Source organism: Pituophis catenifer, unplaced genomic scaffold, assembly GCF_029215685.1.
Source record: "Pituophis catenifer annectens isolate HBS135680 unplaced genomic scaffold, rPitCat1.0.hap2 SCAF_2, whole genome shotgun sequence".
NCBI lineage: Eukaryota > Metazoa > Chordata > Lepidosauria > Squamata > Colubridae > Pituophis > Pituophis catenifer.
Window position 1 is genome coordinate 10949569 of NW_027256882.1, and position 23990 is coordinate 10973558.

The following is a 23990-nucleotide window of genomic DNA, read 5'->3' on the forward strand; positions in this document are numbered from 1 at the left end:
TGAGTGTAGATAAGTGGGCTGGGCACAGCAGACTGCAGTGGAACACCGGGTGTGTTTTTCCCAACAGCCTGGGCAGTTGGAGTTTTACAGTTACTGGGTTGATCACCCTTACCACCGGGAAGGGCCCAATATATTTGGGACCTAAGTTCCTACTCAGGAGGCATAGGTTCAGATACTTTGTAGACAGGAATATTTGTTGGCCTACATGAAAGGGTGGTGCTGGCCATCTGGCTTTATCGGCCTGATGTTTGTAATTATCCGATGCCTTCTGTCAGGTTTTTTGGCGATTTGCCATACCTGTTCTGCTTGGGCTAACCACTCTTGTACATCCGTATCCACTGTGGTATTTGATGGACATTCAGGTATGGGCATGGAGTATCGGTGGCTTTCATGTGGGGGTGGATTGGGACCTAGCCCTATCCATAGATGCCGACAACCACCTCCCCACCATATTTTGGGGCCCCACTTATCCAACCAAGCCAAACCGAGGACTATCTCCTCGGTGATTCTGGATACTACAATGAAGCATATTTCCTCCCTGTGTTGACCTATTTCCATTATCATTTTGCTGGTGACATGGGTTGCTGACTGACCCCCCAACAAAGACCCATCCATCTGTTCAAAACGATGGGCTGACCTAATCGATGTAATCTGACTCCTAGCTCAGCAGCCACCCCCATGCTTATTAGATACCATCTGCAACCTGAGTCAATGAGGGCTGCACACCTTCTATGTCACTCAGCCTCTAAGACGACAGGCACCACAAATGGTTTTATGGCCATATGCACCATTGGATCTGTGTCACCCTCACTATCACTGGTCTCCAAGTCCTTGGTGGGAGGGGACCTAAAATCCAAAATCCAAATTCTTTTTAATCCTTCTAGTTGCTTTGCTGGAGTGGTCGCGATGCTTCGGTCTGTTTTAAGCAGACTCGTCCAGGCTCCGGAGTTTTGAAGGGCTTTCGGGGAGCTCTCACCCTGCAAACCCCAGGCTTAAAAAAAAAAGCCTGGGCGTCTAGGGGAGCTCTACCCAGACCCTTCTGCTCTTCTCTCCCCCTTTTCCCTGGGGGAGAGTTTTAAAGCCGCTGGACAGCTGGTTTTCACTGTTCTAGCGGCTGTACGGAGTCACAGGGCTGGAGCTCCTAAAAGGAGCTCCGTCGGCGTTACGCGGAGCTACCGGAAGTGTGAACAACCAGTCTCTCAGGCCACCCCCGCACTTTACCAGCCAGCCTTCTGAATTCCCTGATGTATTCTGCCACAGGCCTCCCCCTCTGTTTTATCTTCAATAGGTCTCCCTCGGCCTGTTGTGCTCCAGTACTGTCTTCAAACCTCTCCTGGAGGCCAGATAGAAACAAGCCTAAATCACCCAACTTGGCCGCATGGTCTCTATATAGATCCGCCACCCAGCCTGCCGCCCCCCCATCCATGACCGTTGTCACTGCAATAATGTATTTATTTATTTATTTATTTATTTGTTTGTTTGTTTGTTTGTTTGTTTGTTTGTTTGTTTGTTTATTTGTTTATTTGTTTGTTTATTTATTTATTTATTTATTTATTTATTTATTTATTTATTTATTTATTTATTTATTTATTGGTTTGATTTATATGCCACCCTTTTCCGGAGACTCAGGGCAGCTTACAATGCATTAAGCAGTAGCCTTCATACTATTGTTTATACCTGCTTAGTAGGGCTTTCGCCCCCCCCCCCCACAAGCGGTGTTCTTTTTTATACAAAGTCAGCTTATTGCCCCCACAATCCCACAATCCCACCGGGAGGTGTACCATCTGCCGTAGCGGTCAAAGTGATCGAGGACCTGGCCTAGAGACAAAGGCACCTTCTCAGGGCTGCCATCAAATGATGCTCACAAAGGTGGCAGGTCCCACCTGTCCATATATAGAGGGCCTTGCTGGGCTGGTTGGTCAGCCAGGAGGTTGGGCAGTTGGTCCATGTACTCCTGTACCCTGGCACCTGCGGTTCATATCGATGTCCTGTCGGCCCAGCATCCTCTGGGACGGGTTTTTGTGGAACCCCTAAAGCCCTTGGGAGGTCATATGGCCTTCCCTTCCCAAGCAGCCTTGATCAATGCCCCACAAATGGCAGCTCCATGCCAACAGCACACTGGAGCTGACACCGTATTTTTCAGAGTATAAGACGCACGTTCCCTCCCCTAAAAGAGGGTGAAAATTTGGGTGCATCTTATACACTGAATGTAGCCCCGCTGAAAAAAGGGTCTGAAACCTCCATTCGAGAGGCTGAAAAAAAGGCCTCTGAAATGGGGGTTTCAAAAGTTGAAAAAAAAGCAAGGCACAGAGCTCACATCCAATGAACCTGTTGCTAAAGTTCACCTCTGGGAACAGCTGGGTAAGCCAATCAGCTTTTTTCTTATTTTCCTCCCCAAAAATTAAGGTGTGCCTTATACTCTGGTGCGTCTTATAGTCCAAAAACTACGCTAATCAATTATATTTATTTTGTATGGTGTAAAAGAATACAGCATTATTACATAAAATTAGAAGAAACAGGATATAAAAATGTTTATCAAAATATAAAACACCAGAACGGTGAATTATTTCAGCAATGCATACGAGAAATGATGGGTACAATTATGAATAAAATTAAATTATGTATGAACAGTTACCAGAGTGACTAAACCTATGGCTGAATATCTAGACTGTTTAGCCATTGGGCAACAATGCCCTCAAGATGGTGTATTTAATGCCGGGATCCAGGGAACCTTCTGAGGGGGCATTTCGTAGCAATATGATACTGTATAAAGTTTGTGGGATGTTCCCACAGTCACAGTTAGTATTATCAACCAGCCCCCATTTATATTTTGAATATTGGCACCTGCCATGCTTGGTCAGTATTATCTGAAATCCAAAAAAGATCTTTCTTGAAAGGTGAAAAGAGATATAAAAGAAATATTACTTTTTGTTTTCTCAGATACTGAAAAATGCACAAAGTGCCCATATGATCAATATCCAACCGAGAACAGAGTCCAATGTATCCCAAAAAGAATAACCTTCCTGTCCTATGAAGAACATCTGGGCATCATCTTGGTCTCTTTTGCCTTACTCTTGTTCCTAACCACAGGCATTGTTTTAATCATATTCCTTAAATATCTAGAAACTCCCATTGTCAAAGCAAACAACCGGGACCTCTCCTTCATCCTCCTGGTCTCCCTCCTGCTTTGCTTCGTGTCCTCCTTTCTCTTCATTGGCCGACCAAGAAGAGCCACATGTCTTCTCCAACAAACGGCATTCAGCATTGTGTTCTCAGTAGCCGTGTCTTCTGTGTTGGCCAAAACAATCACAGTGGTATTGGCCTTCCTTGCCACAAAACCAGGGAACAGGGTGAGAAAATGGTTGGGGAAGAGCTTGGCCAACTCCATCATCCTTTCTTCTTCTGCTGGACAAATTATCATCTGTGTCACATGGCTTGGAATCTCTCCCCCATTCCCTGACTCTGACTTACACACCCTGCCAGGAGAGATCATCCTTCGGTGCAATGAAGGCTCTGTCACCATGTTTTATCTTGTCCTTGGCTATATGTGTTTCCTAGCTATCATTTGCTTCACTGTAGCTTTCCTGGCCAGGAACCTGCCTGGGGCCTTCAATGAGGGCAAGCTGATCACCTTCAGTATGCTGGTTTTTTGCAGCGTCTGGGTCTCCTTCCTGCCCACCTACCTGAGCACTAAAGGAAAGTTCATGGTGGTCGTGCAGATCTTCTCCATCTTGGCCTCCAGTGCTGGGCTTCTGGGCTGCATCTTCTTCCCCAAGTGCTACATTATCATCCTGAGACCAGATCTAAACACTAAGGAGCTTCTAATGATAAAAGAGGGGAACTGATTGTGAATTGGTTTCATAGACTTATAACATTTAATTATTCATTGAACTTATTACAGGGTTTGTATGCTTCCTTTGCATCCGTTTGATAATTAAGGTGATTTAATAATGAAAGAATTAAAACTACGAAGTTCAAGACTGGTGAAATTAAAATCCAATGTAATAATCAAAGATAAAATATGTGAATTAATAAATAAATGTATGATTCATTTATCCACACTTGTGATCGGTGTGCTTTGCTTCTTGGACACAGAAAAGTCGGGAGCTGAAGCTGGTGATTGGCATGGTCATATAAATCCCTTTTGCAAATTTAAGACCAAATAATATTGCAGGGTGGCTGACTCTGGCTGACATTTGGTACTGCCTCTTGGAAGGAACTTGGGTGCCAGAAACCAGGTTAAGGGGAGAATCACAGTCTCCGTGTGAGGATAACCTCCAGTGATGAAGCACCTACAACTTCTGAAGGCAAGCTGTTCCACGGATTAATTGTCCTCACTGTTAGGAACTTTCGGCTTAATTCCAGGTTGCTTCTCTCCTTGGTTAGTTTCCACCCATTGTTTCTTGACTTGACTTTTGATGTTTTGGAAAATAAGTGGACCCCCTCCTCTTTGTGGCAGTCCTTCAAATACTGAAAGATTGCTATCATGTTCCCTCTAGTCCTTCTTTTCCCTAAACAGTCTCAGAGATCTGGAGGTCAAAAAGCCCCATCACCATAGAGTGGATCCACACAACCAGAAGAAGGGAAATCATGTCTCTTCAAACCAGGGGTGGGCTTCAAAACTTTTAGCAAGGGGTTCTCTGCCTGGTTGCTGGGTGGGCGTAGCCATGGCGTGCATGGCCTAGTAGGCCTCCTGCACAATGGCTGGTGGCGAAAACTGCCTCCCCAGGCTCTCAAGGCCCTCTGGAGGGCAGAAACGGGCCCATTTCCAGCCTTCCCAAACTTCCGGTAGGCCCGTTTTTTGCCTTCCCTGAGTCTGTGCCCTACACTTACCTGCATCCATAATGAGCTGGGTGGGGACTCCTGGGAGGGGAGGGGTGGGCCGGACCAGACAGGTGTGGTATTTGGGGGTTCTCTGAAATGCACAAAATCATAGCTAGAGGTTCTCCTGAACCCCTGCGAATCCCCAGCAGCCCACCCCTGCTTCAAACCATTTTTTTGGTGGGCATGGCAACAAATTGATGTCAAGAAAAAAAATCTATTGACTCTCTATCTTTCTCTGAGGGGTGAAATGCTATTGGTTCCCTCCGGTTCTGGTGAACCGGTAGTGATAAAAATTTCCGGTACGGGTGAACCAGGAGTAAAAAAGTGCTTGAGAAAGTAAAAAAAAAAAAAAGTTGGCCATGCCCACCCAGTCACATAACCCCCCACCAAGCCATGCCCACCAAGCCACACGCACAGAACCAGTAGCAAAAAAAAAAATTACACTTCACCACTGCTTTCTCCATATTAAAATTTATAAACATTCCATGTTTTCAACCTAGAGTGGCACCAAACTCCATAGCTCTGGGTAACCTTACCCAGCAGCCCTTGGATAAAAGAAACCATGTTGAAGTGCAGCAGAAGTCAGCAACAATACTGTTTCTTCCTGCAGCATCATTTTCTGGATGCGTCCTGACAGGAAAGACCACAACTGATAGAGAACCCGGCCCTCAGGGGAGTATCTGTAATTTTTCACTAACATGCTGTACTCTGGCTTCTTTTTTGCAAATGGAGCCAAGGAAGGAGTTCATCATCCCCAGAGGAAAAGTTGCTTCCCACCGTAATTATCACCATCCTGCTCTTTGAGATGTCTTCTACTTCTCCAGTAACTGATGTAAACAGCAGACTGAAGCAACATGGAGGGAGGTGGCCTCAAGGAAAGGATAAAGGCTTTAGGTCACACTCTGTATTATCTGAATTTTAGGACAGGTAGGGGCTGTGCTGTTAAATGTACCTTTCTCTCTTTTCCAGGTGAAGCTTGGTTTGTCTCTGTCTGAATCAGGAAAGTCACTGGCTTTTATGAGAGGGCTTTTAATTCTTCCTGTTCTTGTTTAGAAACAGGAAAGTAATTGATTCAGCCCTACGAATGATGGACCTCCTGCTTCTGCTTTTGATGCTGCTGTTGTCCCAGCCTGTCTCGGGGAAGCTGAGAATGAAATGCCTGCTGAGTTTAGAGCACCAGGGTGCAAAAAAACCATGGAGTTATTACAGACCGGGAGACCATTGCATTAACATAATCATCGCTACATCAAAACTGGTGCATATAACGCTCCCTTTCAAAGCAGAGCCTTCTAATCAGTTTCACTCGTAAGTCATCCAGGATAATGCAGTTGCATTCCCTCCGTTTATAATTCGAACACTCTCATTTTGTTCTCCTTATTCCACTGGCTCCTATATTGCAGCACATGTCCTATCTACTTTCCTGAATCATGTTGATTTCCATGCTTTCTTTGTCTTATTTTGAGGAAAAGACTCAAGTCCAAAGATGGGACAGAAAAAAAGTCCACATTATTTTCCTCTCCCCGTTCAGTCTTGAATTTGTGATTTGAATACTGTACTGACTTTTGTTTAAATTAGTGATTATTGTGGTTTTTCCTTGCCTGGCTCATTTCAAATACAACTACTCATTGATATTTACTTCCCGATTCTTATAGAAATACAGGATGACTTATTTTTTATAATTGGTTTCTGAGTCACTTTTGAAACATCCTCTTCCTTCTATGGTGATTCCACTTTAATCATTCATTTATTTCTGACCTTGGTTACTGGCCAGATGAAAATTAGTATTGTTACAAATATTGGTGCATTTGCGATTCTTAACCCAGGAGGGGGGCTGTATCAATTGCATCTCCCCAACATTCATTAAAATTAAATGGAGATGGGTGAGTATCATTTGTCTCTGGGTTTGGAGTCAGTGTTGGCTTAAGATTCTGTAGGCTTCAAGAGACAAAGTGGATTACATTGAAAAACAAACATGTTGTTGGTTCTGTTGATGATGATAGAAAAGAATGGAATAGAATAGTGTAGAGTAGAGTAGAGTAGAGTAGAGTAGAATAGAATTCTTTATTGGCCAAGTGTGATTGGACACACAAGGAATTTCTCTTTGGTGCATACACTCTCAGTGTACATAAAAAAAAAAGATATGTTCATCAAGAATCATAAGGTACAACATAATGATAGTCATAGGGTACAAATAAGCAATCAAATCATATTAGGAACCAGCCAATATAAATCGTAAGGATACCAGCAACAAGGTCATAGTCATACAGTCGTAAGTGAAAGGAGATGGATGATAGGAATGATGAGAACATTAATAGTAATGCAGACTTAGTGAGTAGTTTGACAGTTTTGAGGGAATTATTTGTTTAGTGGATTGATGGCGTTTGGAAAAAAACTGTTCTTGTGTCTAGTTGTTCTGTTGTGCAGTGCTCTATAGCATTGTTTTGAGGGTTGGAGTTGAAACAGTTGATATCCAGGATGTGTGGGGTCTGTAATTATTTTCACAGCCCTCTTTTTGACTCGTGCAGTATACAGGTCCTCAATGGAAGGCAGGTTGGTAGCCATGGTTTTTTCTGCAGTTCTAATTATCCTCTGAAGTCTGAATCTCTCTTGTTGGGTTGCAGAACCAAACCAGACAGTTATAGAGGTGCAGGTGACAGACTCAATAATTCCTTTGTAGAACTGGATCAGCAGCTCCTTGGACAGTTTGAGCTTTCTGAGTTAGCACAGAAAGATCATTCTTTGTTGTGCTTTTTTAATGACATTTTTGATGTTGGGTGTCCATAGCAATAGCAATTAGACTTATATACCACTTCACAGTGCTTTACACCCCCTTCTAAGTGGTTTACAGAGTTGGCATATTGCCCCCAACAATCTGGCTCCTCATTTTACCGACCTTGGAAGGATGGAAGGCTGAGCCAACCCTGAGCCAGTGAGACCCGAACTGCCAAACTGCTGGCAGCTGCTGAACAGCAGAAGTGATGATAATAATGTGATCATTTTTTACAGGAGTTTATCTCTTGCTCATTCAGAAGTGCAATGCTTCATTTTCACTAGTCAAGCAAAGATATATTAAAAAATATAAAATATGTTTTAAGATTGATGATGGTGGTGTTGATGATGATAAAATGAACATTTTTTACACTAGAATATCCTCTGACCGGTCTATAAGCCTACGCTATATTTTTGCTATTCAAATGGTCAGTAAGAATTCCCCGCTAGTACACAATCTCACACTTGGCTACAACATCCATGACAACTATTTCAGCACTCTTGGCACATCAGATGCCTTGCTGGACATCCTCTCTACAGGAGAAGCCAATGTTCCCAACTACAGCTGTGGAAAGAAGGACAACCATTTTGCTCTTTTTGATCAAATTGACATTGAGATCTCCATCTTGATATCAACATTAACAGCCCCCTACAAAATCCCACAGGTTTGTATGTCTGCCTCTCTATCTAGTAAATTGGGTGGATTGGTAGGATGGGTAAGTGATAAATCCAACTGTATCTCCTCTGTGGAATTCAATCAATCAATCAATCAGAATAGAGCTGGAAGGGATCTTGGAGATCTGCTAGTCCAATCCACTGCTCAAGCAGGAGACCCTACACCATATCAGACAACTGGATGTCCAGTCTCTTCTTAAAAATCTCCAGTGAGATTTTTTAGATTTCCAAAGCATCCACAACTTCTGAAAGCAGTTCCGCTGGTTAATTGTTTTCACTGTTAGGAAGTTTCTCCTAAATTCCAGGTTGCTTCTCTCTTTGATTAGTTTCTATCTATTGTTTCTTGCCTTGCCTTCTGGTGCTGTGGAAAATAAGTTGGACCCCTCTTCTTTGTAGCAACGTCTCAAATACTGGAACACTGCTATCATGTCAGCCCTACTCCTTCTTTTCTCTAGACTAGCCATACCCAACTCCTGTAACCATTCATAAAACTGTATGTTTTAGTCTCAGTCATCTGAGTTGCTCTTCTCTGCATTTTTTCCAAAGTCTCAACATCTTTTTTGTAACATGGTGACCAAAACTGGATGCAGTATTCTAGGTGTGGCCTTACTAAGGATTTGTAAGACTTTACCAATACGTCATGTGAATTCAAGAGCTGCTTTTCTCCATGGCCACTCTAGGTGTGTTGTCTAGGGATGGGATTGATAGTGTGTGTGTGTGTGTGTGTGTGTGTGTGTGTGTGTGTGTGTGTGTGTGTAGCACACAAGCAGCCATATAATTTCATGACAACATCCCCATTGCTTTGGGGGCTTCTCCTGAACACTTGTGAAGGTGAGGAGAGGCTTTGTGTCCAATCAAAGGGTCTTCTGTAGAAAAGGAAGCACAGATGGAAAGCTTTCGTTTTCTTTATCAGCTTGGCCAAAATAATATTTTCAATGATGTTGTTATGTATTGATACATTTCAGCGGGAATTTCAAACCTGCCTTAGTTGCTGATTGGCTGACAGCCTCTCCAGGATTGTATATAAGGAGGGCTGCAGCCTCAGAGTTTTTGCTGAAGTCTCACTATAAATTAAAGAGCTGTTGTCACTTGCTTGCTTGTGCCTCTCGTTATTGCCGAACCACTTCATTGGCGACGAAGGTGGGATTGAGGCCACAAGAAGCGAACCTGTGAGACCACGAGCTTCAGCTAGGCAACGAGGCGAACTACAGGAGGCATACCAAACATGTCTGCCTACGTTCCGCCCAAGCCTTTTGATCCGGCCCGCAAAAAATGGGTCTCGTACCTAACGAGGTTTGAGTGCTTGCTTGAAGCCAGCGACATGCAAGGGCTCTCCGCTAATCGGAAGAGAGCCCTCTTTCTAAGCCACTGCGGACCGGATGTGTTCGAGATGGTGGAGTCACTTTGTGAGCCAACGCCGGTCCAGACCGTTTCCTGGGACACCCTGATGGCAACTCTTCGGGGTCACTACGCTCCCGTACCCTCGAAGTTCATGCAATGATACCAGCTCAGACAATGCGTGCAACGAGAGGGAGAACCGGTCAGCGCTTACATGGCGAGCCTGCGTAAAGCCGCAACACATTGCTACTATAGGGACTTGGACAATGCATTGCTTGAGCAACTAATCTGTGGCATTCGAGACATAAGGCTACAAAGGCGACTACTCGCCAAGCCTGATCTAACGCTTGCTGGAGCCCTAGACGAGGCCAAGGCACATGAAGCTTCCACAAAAGCCGCAGAAACGCTGCAGCATCCGCTGGCCAGCAAGGACAGTCCCAAGTCTACACCAGTGCACAGGGAAGACACCGGATCCAGCTCGGAGTCCGAGTCTGATGAGGACGTCTTCCACACAGAGCACCAAAGTAACTGCCCCAGCTGTGGTGGGCATCATGATAGATTGTCCTGCAAATACAGAGAGGCTATTTGCAGGCGTTGCGAGAAAAAAGGGCACTTGGCGCGAGTCTGTAGAGCCATTCTGCCCAGAAAACACCAACCACGTGAACGCCACAGCCAACCAGAATCAACGCACCACAAGCATCCAATGAGAGAAGGCGGCGCTAAAAAACGGCGCGAATTTTAACCGCGAGATGGCCGCAGCATACACATCGACCAGGCCAGCACGGCAATCGAAGACAAGGTCAGCACGGTGGTCAAAAAGACCTGCCACTAACAATCGTCACAAAGCAGCTGCCCAGCCTTCTGGGCATGGGATGGTTCCGAGCCCTTGGCATGGGTTTCACCGGCATCCACCGAATGTCTGAGCCGTCACTGAAGGACAGCCTCCTGACCGAGTTCCAAGACGTCTTCGGGGACACGTTGGGCAAGTATGTGGGGACCCCTATCTCCCTAAACTTAGACCCCAATGTAGCCCAAATAAGACTTAAAGCCAGACGGGTGCCTTTCGCATTGAAACCAAAGATCGATGCAGAACTGGACAAGTTAATTAAACAAGGGGTGTTGATCCCCATTGACCATGCGAAATGGGAGACCCCCATAGTGACCCCAGTTAAATCTGATGGCTCAATCAGAATTTGCGCCGACTACAAGTGCACGATCAACAAGGCTTTGCAGCCGAGCCCCGATCCGGTGCCGATCGTGCATCATCTACTACACTCCCTGGGGCCAGGAAAATTTTTTGCCAAATTAGACCTAGCACAGGTCTATCAACAATTACCCATTGACGACGCTACGGCAGAGGTGCAAACAACTGTGACTCACAGGGGTGCTTTCAAATGCACCAGGCTCCAGTTTGGGGTGAGCATCGCACCTGGCCTATTTCAAAGCACCATGGAGCGCCTTTTGCAAGGACTCCCGGGGGTGGTGCCCTATTTTGACGATGTTTTAATCAGCGCCCAGGATGAACGTCAACTAGGGGACAGAGTGAGGAACGTCCTAACCAGATTTAGGGAAGCGGGACTTAAACTTAAAAAGAACTGTCGATTTTTTGGGGTACAGGGCGGATGGCACAGGCATCCACCCCACCGAAAGCAAGGTTAGAGCTATCAAGAGCGCACCTACCCCCAAATCCAAATCGGAGCTCCAAGCCTTCCTTGGACTGCTCAACTTTTACTCAATGTTCCTAAAAAACAAGGCCACCGTCGCAGATCCCCTGCACAAACTGTTAGGGAAGAATGTTCCGTGGGTTTGGGGCAAAGCAGAGGCAGCCGCATTTGAGGCTGTAAAGAAACTTTTATCTGAGGACAGCTTCCTCATTCAATACAACTCAGCGCTACCGCTTGTATTGGTTTGTGACACCTCCCCCTTCGGAGTTGGTGCCGTCCTAGGCCATAGACTGCCAAATGGCCTAGAGGCACCTATTGCATTTTACTCTCGCACTCTGTCCAGCGCAGAGCGCAACTATAGTCAATTGGACAGAGAGGCTCTGGCTGCAATTGCAGGGGTTAAAAAATTCCATGAATATCTCTATGGCCATCAATTCGAACTTGTGACAGACCACTGGCCCTTGCTGGGACTTTTGGCCGGTGACAAGCCCACCCCCGCTGCCCTGTCCCCACGTTTGACCAGGTGGGCAATCTTCCTGTCGGCCTATTTGTACCAGCTCGTCCATCGACCCGGACAGACTTTGGGCCACGTGGATGCCCTCAGACACTGCCCCCTCCCCGAACTGCTTGTCAACTCCACGCCGGAATTCCCCGTCCTGTTGATCGACGCTATGACTTTGGGACCTATCTCCTCTTGCGAGGTGGCTAAAGCCTCTGCTAAGGACCCTGTAATTCGCACTGTGATGGGGTGGGTCCTTAAGGGGTGGCCTGTCAAGGTGGACAGTGGGGAATACCAGGGTTATGTTAACAAACGTAACAAATTGTTTATGCAAGGGGGTTGCTTGTTGTGGGGTGATAGGGTGGTGATACCAACAAAACTGCGAACAAGGGTTTTGGAGTTACTGCACAAAGGGCACCCAGGAATAGTCAGAATGAAAAGTTTAGCCCGCAGTTACATTTGGTGGCCCAACATGGACCAAGTCATCTCCGAGTGGGTGGGGAAGTGCAGGCCCTGCCAGGAATCTCGCCCCGATCCCTCGATAGCGCCCATCCGAGAGTGGGAGAAACCAAAGGGGCCATGAGGGAGGATCCACATTGATTTTGCCGGGCCCTTCCATGGGCAAACATTTTTAATCGTAGTAGATGCCTTTTCAAAATGGCTCAAAATCATACTCATGTCTTCAACCACAGCCGAAACAGTCATTAAGACTCTTCGGAAACTATTCGCCACCCACGGCCTACCGCATACCCTTGTATCTGATAACGGGCCTCAATTTACAGCAACTCTGTTTGAGAGCTACCTGGCCGGACTGGGCATTCGCCATGCCCTGTCGGCCCCGTTCCATCCGGCTTCTAATGGCCTTGTTGAACGTTTTGTAAGAACGGCCAAAGAAGCATTGTCCAGGCTAGACAACGGGGACTGGCAGGCCAGGATTGACCAATTTTTAGCAGTACAGCATGCCACACCATGCACGGCCAGAGGGAGAAGCCCAGCCGAACTCCTCATGGGCAGGAAGCTTCGGTGCGTGTTAGACAGGCTTCACCCTAACTATTCACATGAGAATTTTAAGGGGGAGACCACCGGACTAAGGCAGTTCCAGGTCGGGTCCCCGGTGTTCGCTCGCATTTATGCTAGCAGACCTCTATGGGTTGCAGGAACCATAGTGGGCATAACGGGCCCAAAATCTTACACCGTAGACATAGGGGTAGACAGAATCTGGAAATGCCACATAGACCAACTAAGGAAGAGAATAGTCAGTGAGGCTAACATCAACTTAGAAATCTCCAAACCTACCTACAACAACGTTCCCAAAACAGCTAACTCAAGCCCGGGTTCGAGGGAATACTTAGCTGACAAGCCCTGGTTCCAGCACTGCCCCAGCGAGTCGCCACTCCCAGCCTGAGATAACCACGCCCCGGATAAAATCCAGGAGGTTCCACTGGCGGAGCCGGGAGAGACAGAGAGTCCCTCCGACCAGCTCGACACCCCACCAAACACTGCACTGCGCAGGTCGACCAGAACGAGAACTCGCCCAGGTCACCTGCGAGATTTTGTGTGTACTTATGTAAATTTTTGAATATTAGTGCTTTCTGGGAAGGGAGGGGTGTTATGTATTGATACATTTCAGTGGGAATTTCAAACCTGCCTTAGTTGCTGATTGGCTGACAGCCTCTCCAGGATTGTATATAAGGAGGGCTGCAGCCTCAGAGTTTTTGCTGAAGTCTCACTATAAATTAAAGAGCTGTTGTCACTTGCTTGCTTGTGCCTCTCGTTATTCCCGAACCACTTCAGATGTATACATTCCTGGTTTGCGAAAAGAATCCCAATGGCTTATATTACCTAAAGCTTATAAGAAATATATGTTTTCAGCATATTTAAGATTTCAGCATATTTAAAAGACCGCTCACAAGAGACTTATGAATGTGAATGGAAAAAGTGGATAGATTATGTGCAGAACAAATATCAAACTAGGAAGTATCAAATAGCTTTTTATTGATAGTATTATATTATATTATACTAAGATAGAAATATTTGAACTATGTGAAGATGAAAAATGATATGGGGGTTGGGGGGGTTTAGAGCTCAAGGTTTTTTTTATATAAAGGGGATAATGATGGGGTACATTCTATGGAAGTCCGGGGGGGAGGGGAGGGTTAGGGGGGGTTAGGGAGGGGGGGTTTGGGGAGTTTGGGGTGGGTTAGGGGGGTGAAAATGGGGTGAAAATGTAATGGTAAAACTTTTACAATAAAAAAAAAAAGAAATATATGTTTTTGGACTTACACTGACCACTCCCATTAATTAATCCAATTTATTTAAAAAGTACAAGCATATTAATCAATATGTCAACTATTTTTTACCCTAATCAGTTTATGTCAAATTGAACACAAAGGACTTGAAGAGCAACAAAGCTCCTGGAAAGGATTTTTTATTGGCTGAACGAATCAAGAAATATCCCAATCTGTGGGACCTGTTATTTGCAGGTTCTTCTCCACAAATAAATAATAGATTCGTCTAATAGATATTATGGCTAAAAACGATATCTTGCTCCTCTTGAATAAAGTTCAGAGTGGAAAGATGAAGGAGAACAAAGAATAAGAAGGATTTAGACACAGATAATCCATTGTTGACAATTGGTTTGTCATGAACTGTATAATCAGAGGTGGTATTCAGCCGGTTCGGAAAAGTTCTGGTGAACCAGTAGTGGAAATCGCGGGTGGCCCACCCCCACCCTGGCTGTATGAAGTCCTATTTAGACATGTTTTTGAGGCCATGTGCATGTGCTGAAGTGGCATGTGCGCTAATATTGGCAAACAGGTAGGGAAACTACCACCCCTGCGTGTAATCACACAATATGTCAGTCAGGGGAAATCAAGGTTTGTTGTCTCCATAAGCCTTATTAATACTTGTTAATAAAGCAAGCTGAAAAGTTATGGTTTTTAGAAATTGACATCAGTTGGTTGTGCTGGATTTATTGAAAGCCAATAACTGACCCTCAAATACAGCATTCTTCATATTTTTTCCCAGATCTGTTCAATTGCTTCAGGAGCTCTGAATGATAAAAGACAATTCCCTTTTTTCTACCGGATCCTCCCCAAATTAGCGATTCTCAACCCAGGAATTGTCCAACTGCTCCTCCATTTTGGATGGTCTTTGATTGGTCTCTTTGCTTCAGACACAGAGAATGGAGTGAACTTCATGAGGAGTTTGACACCTCTGCTTGTCAGGAATGGAATTTGTATTGTTATATCACAACTTTTTTCAACCCCTGCACATACAGCAACCCTCAGGGATGCCATCTCCAAGTGGAAACAAGTCAATGTCTTTGTTCACTTCGCAGCCTATTTTTCGTTTTTGGACAGAATTCTTCTTTTCCATTCAACACTTCAAGGTTTGCCAGAACCCATTGAAGGAAAAGTCTGGCTATATGCAGGCTATGAGGGAATGCAAATAGGAAGCCACACATTTCTCAAATATGTCCATAGTGTTTGGTACTACAGTTTTCAGTGGAAAAAAACACCAAATGATGGTTCCTACGAACCAGATTTCTTTCTGGAACCACAGTTCACTAATCAGTCTTTTCGGTGTTCTTTTTCAAAAGACAAAATTTCTGTCAAAGGCCGGACAAGATGCACTCAGACATCACCACTGAAGACCAAAGTGGAAAGGAACAGGACGTGGAACCTGTATAACCGCCATGTTTATGCTATGATGAATACTCTGGCCCATGCCTTGAATGCTGCTTATTCCTCCATATTCAAGAGGAGAAGGAAAGAGGGAGAAGAGAGGCTGGGGACTCGAAGGCTGAAGCCATGGCAGGTATGGAGCCCCGACAAAAATCCATGAAACTTATTTTCTTTGGAGAAGGAATACAAAGGAGGCAGGGAACCATTTCAACCGTTTTGTGCTTCAAAAAACCAACACGTTTGACCAACCCAATCATTTGCGGATAAATTTCCAATGATCGGGTACCGTGACATATACATTTTTATATTAAGACAGTGTTAATTTTACAAAGTATGTATGCATTTTTAAATAAATTCCAGTCCTTATGAATTTGCGATTAGCATTTTGGAATTTTATGTTCATAAATTTGCAGGAGTCCCTGAGGCCATCTAGTACAACCCCTCCTGCCTGCCAAAATTCCAGTTAAAGCTTCTTTAAGTAATGGCTGCTGGATCTTTGCGTTGAATCAATCAGTGAAGAGAAAACTTGAGCTTCTCCTGTTCACTAGATCAGCTCTAAAATTTTTCCTCCTTTTAGGATGTATTTCATCTCATTCAGCCAGAATCTCTTCTCTTGTGACTGAGCTCATTTTTACCATGTCCAACACTCTGAGACAGAGGTGTCAAACTCAAGGCCTGTGGGCTTTTTAGATCTGGCCTGTGAGGCTGCCCTGGAAGGAGTGAAGGAACAGCCCGCAGTACCTCTACCAGTGAAAATGGAGCTTGGGAGGGCTGAACTTCTGGGCTTCATTTTTGGCCGCAATGGCCTCCTACAGCCCTCTGCCACCTCCGTTTTTGGATCCCCCCAGCCCTGCCCAGGCCCCCACAGGTGCCCCCAACACACATTACATCAAGATGGCTGTGCCCACCCTGGCCACGCCCATGCCCACCCTTGTCCACCCAGCCCCCCGAGGTCAAACACCACCCTGATTAAGCCCTCCATGAAATCGTGTTTGACACCCCTGCTCTGGAATAACAGTAAACATCTGTTATTTTTCCTTTGGGGAAAGGAAATGCCCTGGAGTTTGGTTTGTGAGGGATGCGTTACTTGGAACCTGACATGTAACATCTTTCAGCTATTGGAAGAGTGCTGTATTCTCCTTATTCCAAACAAGAGATTTTGTCCGTTGTAAAAGTTGCTCCCAGATTCCTTCTGATTTTCATCCCCAAAGACCAACATGACTCCTTTCCTTGTTGCCATTCTTCCAGGCTAAGACCAGCTCCTTTGATCTCTTCCTTTATTTCATTGCCCATCTCTAAAGCTGATGCAGTAGTTGTACAATGTCTTCTCAAAGGAGATGTCTGCAAGGAGACTTTGTACTTGAGTCAATTTCTCTCCAAACCTGCACATTTACTTCTAAGATTTTTATGGATGCATTTGCCTTCTTTCCATGAGCATCACATGGCCAACTCACAGTTGGTTTGCAATCTACTATTTTGATATCATTTCCACAAATATTCTTATCAAGTGTAGTTAGACAGAGATGTGGACATGGACATAGAATTATAGAGTTGAAATGGACCTTAGAGGTCTTCTAGTCCAACCCCCTTCTCAAGGAGGAGACTCTATACCATTTCAGACATATGGTTTTCCAGTCTCTTTTTGAAAGCCACCAGTGATGGAGCACGTACAACTTCTGAAGGCTACTCCAGACTTGGATTTCTGCTTTTAACATTCCTGGATATTTTTGTTATAGTTCCATTCCTTTTTGAAGAAGAATGAGTTTCTTCAAAAGAGTTGCAATCTTTCCCACATGAAAATATACTTGGACCAAAATGGTGATGTGGCAGCAGATCTGGATGTCTTAATCTTGATAGTTGTCTCCAGGGAGGACCCCATTAAAGAGCAACTAGGGGTTTTTATAAGACAGAGACTTACTATCGATCAAGATACTATTTCACAACTAAAGTTGCTCAACAAGGTAAATTAAATATTGATATCTTTTCTCTGTTTTCCAAAGCCTTAGGGCACATTTCAAGGAGCTAAGCCTATTCACCAAATAGGCTTCAGTGAAAATTGAATTTGGGGAGTAGAATCCTTCTAATTTTTAAAAAATGTTTTAGGAGGCATCAATATAATTGGCAAGGTGTCCTTTAGATGCCGTGATATGAAACAGGGTTTTAAATTGATTGAATCATGTCCAACTTGGGATGCTGGGTGATGATGGCTATTTTGTGTCCCCTGTGCAAACTAGTATCTGTATAAAACTGCTGAAAGGGGACATCAAGTGCTGGGGATTTTGGTGCTCATAGCACCAACTTGTCTTGTTTCCTGAATGTACATGAATGTAGCTCTGTATTTTCATGCCAGTTGGTGTTACCTAATGGTGGTTTTTCAACAGAAAGGAACCTTTTTTTGGATACCTAACTTGACCTTAGAACAGGGGTGTCAAACTCAAGGCCCGGGGTCTGGATCCGGTCCATGGGGTGCTTTCATCTGTCACACAGGCCCACCCTGGAAACAGTGAAGGACCCGCCCAGCGCACAGCCTTCCTGAACTCCATTTTCACTGGCAAAGGGCTGCAGGAGACTGTCGCAGCTGCAAACGGAGACCAGGTGGGCCATGCACGGCCCCCCTAAGCTCCATTTTTGCTGGCAGAGGGTTGCAGGAGGCCATTGCAGCAGAAAAGGGAGCCAGGGTGGGCCACGTGCGGCGGCCTCCCTGAGCTCTGTTTTCTCTGGCAGAGGGCTGAAGGAGGCCATCATGGCTGAAAATGGAGCCTCAATGAGTGACATTGAGCTGGCCATGCCCCCTGGCCAGCTCAATGTCACTCATTGTGTTTGTTCCCCAAGATCAAACACAACCCTGATGCGTCCCTCAATGAAATAGAGTTTGACACCCCTGCCTTAGAAACATCTCTTTCTGACACAGGGCTCCTACTCATGTCCCATATGATGCAGCAAAAAATGAATGACTTACCCTTTTTAAAGGCAGCTCATCTCCATCTCATCTCTCTACAGTTCTAAAAACTAGGCAGTCAGTTTAGTCTTAGTTCACCACCATATAAAATTAGCAAATAAATATACAAATAAATAGCAATACCACTTAGACTTATATACTGCTCCATAGTGCTTTACAGCCCTTTCTAAGCAGTTTACAAAGTCAGCATATTGCCCCCAACAATCTTGTCCTTATTTTACCAATCTCGGAAAGCTGGAAAGCTGAGTTAACCTTGAGATAGTGAGGATCAAACTCCTGGCCGTGGACAGAGTCAGCCTGCAATTCTGCCTTCTAATCACTGCACCAAATCCAACCCTAATCTGTAACAATGTTTTCCTTTGTATCTTAAATGGAAGGTTGTCCCGGTCCACTTACAAATGGGGGTGGGTTTGCAATGATATATGTCTTCTTCTTCTTGTGCCATATCCGTCATCAGATGTTGGTGATCATGTTGGCCAATGTCCGATGACGATTATGGCACAAGAAGAGTGATGATACAATGATACACATGGTCTAGAAGAAACCTTCCCAGATCCCATTGGCCAGAAGTTTCTTCATCACATTTTTATTCTCTTTCAATAAATCTAGTGAAATAAAAAATTCACAAAGCTTTCAGAATAAATTTCATTCTAAACTTTAATAGGACTAAAGCACCACACTTTAAACTCATGGATACATGAAGAAAGGAGGAATGCATGCTAATATAACCGTATGGAGGAATCACTAATTGTCACTTCATGCTTCAATCTTTTCTCAATTGCTTCTCTCCAGAATTTATTCAATAGAATAAATTTTTGCTCCTTTTGCTCCTCTTTATTCCCTATGGGAGGAGCCATTCACCATCCATCTGTGGCTTTACTCCTGAGTCGACCCTTGTACCTTAGCTGTTCCATTCTCCTGGCAACTCTGCGCATGCTCATACTGGGAACAGGCTCCGGCTGTTCTTCTGCCCCACTGATATCCGACTCCGAAGGCAGCTGAAAACTGTCAGACGGCCCTGACCCCACCTCTGCCTCTGATGCAGAGCACTCGTCAGAGCCTTCCCCAGACTCCAGGACTGGCCCATGTTCCTCCTTAACCTACTCACTGTCTGAATCTGCTGCCAGATCCGCTGGTGGGCCACAACAAATACACACAGAAGACTTGCCCTAAAAAAGTGGGAGAGGTCATCTGTGTGAGAGAAGGAACATAAATTAAATTGACCATTATTAGGGGTAAAAGCTGCCTGTTTTATTTTTAGTGCTTTAATTTTTCATATTATGGATTAAGAGGTAAAAGACAAATATTCTGTATAGCCCAGTTTAACATTCACAGATTCAGCATAACCACCATCAAAGTTTCCTTTGTTGGATTGCTACTGTGACTTCTCTTTTCTTTTTATCTTTTCGATTTTCTTATGAAATTGGAAGTTGAAGTTATGAAATACCAACAGTTACAACAGCAACAAAACGGGAATACAGTTGTGTTTCTAAAAGGTGTGGGGGGATCCTTACTTCGACTATTGGGATTAAAAGGAATCAGATCTAACAGAAAGCAGGGAGAAAAGAAAACCAACTACCATATTTTTCAGAGTATAAAATGCACCTTTTCCCCCCTAAAAGAGGGTGAAAATTTGGGTGCATCTTATACACTGAATGTTGCCCTGCTGAAAAAAGCCTCTGAAACCTCCATTCGAGAGGCTGAAAAAAAGGCCTCTGAAACGAGGGTTTCAGAGGATGAAAAAAAAAGCTAGGCACAAAGCACACAACCAACGAACCTGTTGCTAAAGTTCACCTCTGGGAACAGCTGATTGGAGGTATTCTGGTAGGGTGATCCACCCGCCAATCAGCTTTTTTCTTATTTTCCTCCCCAAAACCTAAGGTGTGTCTTATACTCCGGTGTGTTTTATAGTCCAAAAAATACGCTAATCAATTATATTTATTTATTTATTTTGAAAAATATTTTTTATTTTTTAAAAACATCTTAAACATAAAATACATCTTTTGAGAACGAAGGTTTGGTCCTATCATGAATAGGTACAATTGCTCACACTTCTTTAACAAATTTGATTCCAAGTTTCATCCATTTACATCTTTTAAGATAAAAGTCAAACCACCAATTCTTATCAAAAATGCTAACATCTTAATCTAAACATTTAGCATTCTATTGTATCACCATAAATCTTAATTCCCAAATAAATACAGCTCCTTTTTTTATACAATCTTTAGTTTCCAATAAACACAATTCTAATTTATATCATTTTATAAATCAAAATTCCATATATATTCCTTAGTCTCAAGACTCATTTCATCAAATCTCTATCTTAACCTCTATTGATTTACATCTAATTTTCTTAGGCTTATCATCAATTACACTTCTCATTTTACATAAAATCATTTAAAAACCAGTTCACATTATTTAATTTTCATTCATCATCTTCTTTTTCACCCCAAATGATTTCCAACATTTTTATCTTTAGACTGTTTTCCAGCATATTCTCCTCCACGTCTACATCTATTGTTTTGCCTGGTTCCCACTATATTTTAGTTTAACTGGTTTCCAGCATATTCTCCTCCATTCCTCCTGCTGATTACCAGCATATTCTCCTCCACTCCTAAATCTATTGTTTGGTTGATTCACAACATTTTTATTTTGGCTGTTTTCCAGCATAATCTCCTCCATTCCTCCCGCTGATTACCAGCATATTCTCCTCCACCCCTATATCTATTGTTTGGCTGTTTTCCAGCATATTCTCCTCCACTCCATTTTTATTGTTTTGGCTGATTCACAGCATTTTGTATAGGCTGCTTTCCAGCATATTCTCCTCCATGTCTCCCACCTGTTTTTTTTTTATTTATTTATTTAATTTGATTTATATGCCACCCTTCTCCGGAGACTCAGGGCGGCTTACAATGCATTAAGCAATAGCCTTCATACTTTTGTATATTTATACAAAGTTAGCTTATTGCCCCACAAACTGGGTCCTGTTTAGAATAGAAACATGTTACATCAAATATATTCTCCACATATTCTCTCTTGGGCTATAAATTTTTCTTGAATTTATCCCATATACATACATAATCTTATTTTTCTATAAAAACATTATTTTTATCCACCTTAGTGTCAGTTTTCTATATTTATTACTCTATAAGCACCTGCCACGCTTGGTCAGTATCATCTGAAATCGAAAGAAGATCTTTCTCGAAATGTGAAAAGAGATATAAAAGAAATATTACTTTTTGTTTTCTCAGATACTGAAAAATGCACAAAGTGCCCATATGATCAATATCCAACTGAGAACAGAGTCCAATGTATCCCAAAAAGAATAACCTTCCTGTCCTATGAAGAACTTCTGGGCATCATCCTAGTCTCTTTTGCCTTACTCTTGTTCCTAACCACAGGCCTTGTTTTAATCATATTCCTTAAATACCTAGAAACTCCCATTGTCAAAGCAAATAACCGGGACCTCTCCTTCATCCTCCTGGTCTCCCTCCTGCTTTGCTTCTTGTCCTCCTTTTTCTTCATTGGCCGACCAAGAAGAGCCACCTGTCTTCTCCAACAAATGGCATTCAGCATTGTGTTCTCAGTAGCCGTGTCTTCTGTGTTGGCCAAAACAATCACAGTGGTATTGGCCTTCCTTGCCACAAAACCAGGGAACAGGGTGAGAAAATGGTTGGGGAAGAGCTTGGCCAACTCCATCATCCTTTCTTGTTCTGCTGGACAAATTATCATCTGTGCCACGTGGCTTGGAATCTCTCCCCCATTCCCTGACTCTGACTTGCACACCCAGCCAGGAGAGATCATCCTTCGGTGCAATGAAGGCTCTGTCACCATGTTTTATCTTGTCCTTGGCTATATGTGTTTCCTAGCTATCATTTGCTTCACTGTAGCTTTCCTGGCCAGGAACCTGCCTGGGGCCTTCAATGAGGCCAAGCTGATCACCTTCAGTATGCTGGTTTTCTGTAGCATCTGGGTCTCCTTCCTGCCCACCTACCTGAGCACTAAAGGAAAGTTCATGGTGGCTGTGCAGATCTTCTCCATCTTGGCCTCCAGTGCTGGGCTTCTGGGCTGCATCTTCTTCCCCAAGTGCTACATTATCATCCTGAGACCAGATCTAAACACTAAGGAGCATCTAATGATAAAAGAGGGGAACTGATTGTGAATTGGTTTCATAGGCTTATAACATTTAATTATTCATTGAATTTATTACAAGGTTTGTCTTCTTCCTTTACATCCGTTTGATAATTAAGGTGATTTAATAATGAAAGAATTAAAACTATGAAGTTCAAGATTAGTGAAATTAAAATCCAATGTAATAATCAAAGATAAAATATGTGAATTAATAAATAAATGTATGATTCATTTATCCACACCTGTGATCGGTGTTCTTTGCTTCTTGGACACAGAAAAGTCGGGAGCTGAAGCTGGTGATTGGCATGGTCATATAAATCCCTTTTGCAAATTTAAGACCAAATAATGTTGCAGGGTGTCTGACTCTGGCTGACATTTGGTACTGCCTCTTGGAAGGAATTTTGGTGCCAGAAACCAGGTTAAGGGGAGAATCACAGTCTCCGTGTGAGGATAACCTCCAGTGATGAAGCACCCACAACTTCTGAAGGCAAGCTGTTCCATGGATTAATTGTCCTCACTGTTAGGAACTTTCTGCTTAATTCCAGGTTGCTTCTCTCCTTGGTTAGTTTCCACACATTGTTTGTTGACTTGACTTTTGATGTTTTGGAAAATAAATGGACCCTCTCCTCTTTGTGGCACTCCCTCAAATACTGAAAGATTGCTATCATGTTCCCTCTAGTCCTTCTTTTCCATAGACAGCCTCAGAGATCTGGATGTCAAAAAGCCCCATCACCATAGAGTGCATCCACACAACCAGAAGAAGGGAAATCATGTTTCTTCAAACCAGGGTTGGGCTTCAAAAATGCACCACCATGGCTGGTGGCGAAAACGGCCTCCCCAGGGTCTCAAGGCTTTCTGGAGGGCAGAAATGGGTCAGTTTCCAGCCTTCCCTGTTAGGTGTTTTGTGCCAGCCATGTCAGTCTCTTCAAAGGCCACCAGATGGGGTCAAAGAGGAACCTTTGATCCCACTGGTGGGTCAAGGGGCTCCAGCCCCTGAAGCCCCATTGGGGAAAGTTAATGGTCCTCCAGCCCCCACACACACACCTTGTAAGGGAGGGGCCAGGGGCCCCTATAAGAACCCCTGCACAGGGGCTGCTCTCCCCTTTTTTTGCCCCTTTTTACCCTTTCCCTTTTGCCTGCTCTTGTTCTAGTCTCCTATGGGACTGACCCATGGGCTCAATCCAGGCATGGATGCCTCCATGCCTGGGACCTTATTTTACTCCACTTTTACTTCTAAATAAAGACTTAATTTGATTGCATCCTTGTGTGCTGACCTTTTCTTGGAAGCGCCCTCAACGAACCATCATTCTTCGTGAGATCCCTCACAAAGTGGTAGCCGAGGATGGTTTGAGGCAATGCTTCCAAGCCAGCAGAAGCAAGATGCCAGGAGGTTCCAGCAAGAGCCCCCAAGAGATGGATGGCCGGACTTCCCCGGTCATGACCAG